The following is a 6,135-nucleotide window of genomic DNA, read 5'->3' on the forward strand; positions in this document are numbered from 1 at the left end:
CTGAAGCAAAAGTTGATGATGAGAGGATAAGTAAAGTACCCACTTTTGTGTTAAAGTCGACAGCCAGAACTAGATTAAAAGATCTACTTGCAAATACACTCTTCTTGGCCAATTTATTTACCAGGGCAAAAAGCCCATGGAATTCTGTTTTTTCCTAACAGATAACACATTATTATAAAAAAAGAATTATGATTATACCCCCAACTTAGATCAAAAGCCTGCATGGTTTCCCATTCCATCAGTATTGGCAATATTCTACAGTTAATAGCAACTTTAAACCAAGCGCCTAAACCGCCCTTGGCTCGACCTGCAGAAGAGGGAATTGCAGGGAGGTTAAAACATGTGTACCCGTCAATACAGACATCATCCCACACGCATGTTTAATGCAAATACACAGTATCATAGCTATTAATTAAAGTATGAAAGTCCTCGATAGGTTACATAGATACTAGGGGCCTGATTGCAAGTTTGCCTGAGTGGGAGTGAGCGGCCACGCCAGCACCCCACACTGCAAAACTAGTATGCCGCCTGCCAGATTAGGAGTATTCTTCTGGTCTGGTGGGTGGTGCTTTGGAGGTCCCAGGAGGTGAGCCTTAGAAAGGCACCACAATGGGAATGCCAAAGCAAGTTCCTGCACGCCATGGACTCCTAAGTCCATGCTGTGCAGGAACTGGGAGTGCAACAGGGGGCACATCATGTGTACCGCTGCATGCCTCCCCTGAGGCAAAAGGGGCCATATAGGGCCTCCTTTGTTGCCTCACCAACACACGTTTCATGGCCGGGATTACCATCATTAAAACTATTGCAGCGAGGAAATTTGTAATATGCTTGGCGGTACCACAGCGGCAAAGCCAAGCATAATGAGGGCACCATAGCACTGTGCCACAGCGGGGGATCTGGGATCCCTGGCAGTTGCAGCGGTCCTTTGGTAGTCTGACTGAAAAATTCATAATAGGGTGGTTAGACCGCCAGTGTGGCGGTGCCAGCACTGCCATCACATTTACTGCGGGCCATAGGACCGCCATAGTCGTAATCAGCCCTTAAGTCACAATAGGGGAAAGGGTTGAACTCTACGTGGGTAAAATTTAATATTGCCACTCAAAACGCTGCCACATTATGGAATGTGTTGTATTATAAAATATATTGCATTAAGAAATATTATTGAGAACCCAAATTACTAAATAAAAATGTAATAAAAGAAAGATTTCAAATAAAAAATAAAAGTAGAATACAATAAATGTAACATTAAATAGCTGATTTTTTAAAGCAGTATATTAATTTACTCCTTTTTAATCTATTCCAAAATTATCTCAATATGTATTTAAAATACTTCCCACCTCACTCCTTACAGACCCAACAGCCAAAACATTTATAATAAACTACCTAAAGTAAAAATATTGAAATAAATAACACTAAAACAATAAATGTAAAATAATTAACAAAGAGAAAAAGGTATAAGAAATATGCACTAATAAATGAAAAATTGGTATTCTATACAAAGATATAAAAGGAATTGATATTAGTTACATCAATATTTTCTTTTTAGTAAAATAAACGATCTTTTTACATTTGATGTTTTGTTCTATTATTTACCAAGGTATTCTCAAGTTGATATTAAGGTCAAATCCACACCTTTATTTTAAACTTTGCAAGCTTTGAAGGTCTAAAGATAAAAGAAAAAGTAGAACTTTTCATTCTTTTGCACAGTGAGAAGATGATGCAAGAGTCAGTGGGTAGATTGACTTTTTATTTTTTAGACTTTTATATAGCGCAAACTAGACCAGAAGATATTGAGTATCTTAGCACATTACATAGCAACAGTTTCGTTACACAAGGACACATTAATATTTTTTTGTTACTACGGGGAGATTAAGTGATTTACCCAGAATCACACGATGTTGAGCATCGCTGCCAAGACCTGAACCTGGTTCCCCAGCTTCGACGTCGACCGCTCTAGCATTAAGGCTACATCCTCTACAGTGTCCCCATGTCCAGGCCCAAACATATTCAAAGTGCAGATTCCCCCTCCTCTATGTCCTATTGCCCCAGCACCGCTGTGCCCGGCCTGTGATTATGACAGTTTGGTACTTAAAAGTAATGTAGTGCAAAATTCCTGGAGCACAGGAACAACAAACTAAGAGCGAGCAACTGGCTGCTGGCTCCTGCTGTTAGTGTCCTGCAGCATTGAGTGCTACTTTATATCACAAACGTAATCCTCAGGCTAATTTTGGATGTAAGGGTTCATTCTGCACTAAGAAAATAGTGCTAAATGCAGGATTATACTTCTCACACAATTATGAAGAATTTAGCAGTAATTGCAAGTAATTGCGCTAGAGAGAGATATGCCAGTTATGCCCAACGCTATCCCTCAGTCCTTCACTTGCCACTGCCACTGTCCCTTGCTTAGCAGTTCACATTACCTTTCCATAAATGATACACAATAGCAGAAAAAAAACTTGAATTTGTCAAAGACTTGTCTTCAGAAGTCTGCAAGGTGGAGTTTAAACTGTCCAGCCAAGCTCTACTAAAATTACTAATTCCAAAACTGACCTTTGTCTGCTGTGGTGAATGGCTCTCTCTGAATTCTAAGATGGCTCCTCTGTTAGGGCAAAAGCAGCCATAAATTCCCACTTCCCCCCTCTACTTGAGATGCGCATGTATGTAAATAACACCCGCACATACTAATGGGAACCCCATGATATGCAGTTTTGCAGACCATCTTCCATGATACTGATAACGTTAATGCTATGTTTCCATACCTTTTCAGACTGCGGATTAGCATTGAAAATTGCTGTTAAATGTCAATTGGCTTGCACTATGTTTTCCAAGATCACTTTGACTTAAGAATGTTGGGGAATAGTACCAAGGGCCTTATTGCCGCTTTAGCGGGAATTTTTCCCCCTAAAGCGGCGATAATTTTATCGCCCTATTACCTAGCTGTCGCTAACACCAGTTAGCGACAGCTTTAAGTAGATAGCGATCTTCTTTCGGCCCACTTTGCATGTCAGCCATAATTATCGCTAATGACATGCAAAGTGGGTGTGCCAAGATGTTAGCGACTGGAAACAGTCGCTAACATCGCTATCTCCTATTATCTACTTTTGGAAATATTCGCGCTAAGCACGAATATTTCCAAAAGCTAACGCCTGTTAAAAGCAGTTCTTAGCCATGTTATCCATTGGAAGGTGGATAACATGGCTAAGAGCATTGTCACGATAATGCATGAATATCGCTGATTTTTCAGCGATATTCATGCATTTTGCAGGATTTTTACCGCTTTTGAGATAAACCTTGATCAAATCTAGGCATCTCAGCGGTAAAAATCCTCGGTGCTCGGCGATATAATTTTACCTGCTAACCATGCATAGCGATAATTATCGCTATTGCTTGATATTATGCCCCCCTATGCTTATAAAACATGGGTATCGCCAGTCACGTTAATCCTTACGTTTTACTCCTCCGGGAGTACGGGAACATGATGATGGGAACGAGATGTGTTCATGATTACTGTCTCGAGTCCTTAGGTGAACAACAACTGCCTCAGGTTCTTCTGTCTGATTTTCACTCACTACCAATAACAATACATCAATAATAAATTGTACATATAAATGGTTATTAGCTAATCAAACTTATTCATAATTAAACACTGATACCAATGCTATGATGCAGTCTTCAAATATTGATTCTAAACAAAAAAATCTGCCATTTTTGTGGTAATTTCACAATGAAAGTTCAGTGTTTCATTCCTTGTTGCAAAATTTACCCTAATATCAAGGCATCAGTTTTACCAACATTATGTGTAATACATTTGGCTGACATCCAGCATGGTAAGCAGGGTTTTCCGTTCCACTAACACAGACCCAGTCCTTCCAGTTTTTCCAAAACACAATCCCACTTCACATTATTCCCCTACACTCAAAACTACAAAATTACTATCCTCATAATTCCACCGCACACCATGCCACATAACTCCACAACACACATCCACTCTACGTTACACATTGCTATGCCACACAATTCCAATTCTAATCCACACCGCATATGTCCACTCCAAGCTACATATAACACATGGGTAAACAATATTGTCATTTACAATGCCAATAGTTCTAACTCTTGGAAATGGGATACCTATTGGCATTGCGCAAAATAATTTCAGCTCTGCAACATGTCACATAAATCCTCATCATATAATACTACTCCACATCATGCCACATAATATCACTCCAAACCATCTCACATAATTCCACAAAATAATAATGCAATCTCACACAATTCTACACCAGACAACATAATTAAACTCCACATAATACCATTCAGTGGCACATAATTACACTCCACATATTTACACTCTACTCAATACAAGATAAATAAACACCACATAAATGCACTATGGGCTACATATCACCAATCAACATAAGTGCACTCTACACCTTGACGCAACATTCCACTAAGCATAATTCAACTCCACACCACTTCACAACACACTATACCAATCTGCATAAATAACTCCATAACACGCAATCTCACTCTACATAATTCCAGTATACTTAAAACTATTTAATTACTATCCACATAATTCCACAGCACACCATACAACATATTTTCACTACACAACTTCACACCACACAATTTCATAACAAACAATTCCAATACAACCCATCTCTCCCTCACACTTCCACCCACCCTATCATCTCTCCCCACACAACCCCTGCCCCTTCTCTCCCTCACACTGCCACTACCCCCTCTTATCTTGCAATCCCACTGTTCCCTCTCATCCCTCCTTCACAATCCCTATCTCCTCTCTAAACTCCCTATTCACACATCCTACCTCCCTGTACCTCCTTGCGTTGTGCACTGTTCCACCTCTTGCCACCTTCCACCCCTAAGTGCCTCTACCACTTGTCCCTGTCTTTCTTAGTCTCTCACCCCTCTCTTGCACTCTTTGCCTCTTTCATATGGATAACTTCAGGTCTTCTAGCACCGTTTTTCCCATGGTTTATAAATGTTTCCGTTTCTCAAACCCACGCTCTCCTCCTCTTCTTCGGGTGTCTTCTGCATACAAAGGTGCTCCCTCTTTATGCATCTGTCGCCTGCTCTCCCCTTCTTTCTCTCTTTCTCACACACTTTCTGCTTCTCTTTATGAAGTTCATTCACCACTCATTGCACAAACTACCTATCCATCTCTATCTTCCTTTCTATCTATTCTCTGAGCTCTTAGTCCTATCTATTCACCAAACCACATAATTGCACTACACAAATACACTACACCCACCCTATTCCAGGCCACACAGGCCCAATCCTAACCACATAATTCCACGCTACACCTCATATCTACTCCAAACCAAAACACATAGGTAAAAAACATTGAAATTTAGAACGCTATTAGCTCTAAACTCCCACAAATGCAAGACCGATTGCATTGCAAATGCTTGTTGCCAGTACAGCCATTGACTACACGGCCAAGCCCTCACCGTTCTCTTATTGAACCGACAGGATCTTCCGCATTATGATTTTCATCTAAAAGACATCCCCCAGCACGAAATCTTACCCTGGCAGGAACCTGGGTGAAGTTGAGAAGCTTTGTTCACCTTTTCCAACGATGAAGTGCCTGACTTTACAGAAAAAGCTATACCTTATTCCACCCCCAAGAATCAATCTAGACAAGAAGATGCCACTGGTTTGTTACAGAAATTGTGGCATGATTGATTTCTGCCTGAAAACTACACTAATGCAATTTTTCTTCTGTAAATAACACCACTGCGTGGGCTTCTTACCGTGAAAACAGATTTGATTGACTGGAGGGTGAAGTCACCCTTCTGCAAAGGTCGCCAGGCAGCCTGGGAGGCACTTAAATCAATGATGATCCCTGAGCGTGTGGACAGATTTAATATTCGCACATTAAAAATAAAAAATAAAAAGGTCATCAAAGGCCTAGAACGGCAAATAACTTTATGAAAAATTATGCAATTAAACACACAGCTCCTCCTGCGTTGATAGAATACTCATGTAGATTAAGAACAGTAATTAATTGATGCTTTCAGGGGCAGGATATTGGCACAAGTCAAGTCCAGGTGATTGCACTCTCCATAAGACTCGTTCATTACTCTTTCCTCTCCCTCTCTTTGGGGGAGATTA

The 6,135-nt window shown here is 40.4% G+C and overlaps 1 non-coding gene across 1 annotated transcript; it reads left to right on the forward strand.

Moving 5' to 3' along the window:
• Positions 1–3,425: 3,425 nt before the first annotated feature.
• LOC147731411 (U8 small nucleolar RNA) lies at positions 3,426–3,559 on the forward strand. The gene has a single exon (XR_015308831.1). It is a non-coding gene; the product is annotated as a U8 small nucleolar RNA (small nucleolar RNA).
• Positions 3,560–6,135: the final 2,576 nt, after the last annotated feature.

Source organism: Lissotriton vulgaris, chromosome 2_1 (genome assembly GCF_964263255.1).
Source record: "Lissotriton vulgaris chromosome 2_1, aLisVul1.2, whole genome shotgun sequence".
NCBI classification, from domain to species: Eukaryota; Metazoa; Chordata; class Amphibia; order Caudata; family Salamandridae; genus Lissotriton; species Lissotriton vulgaris.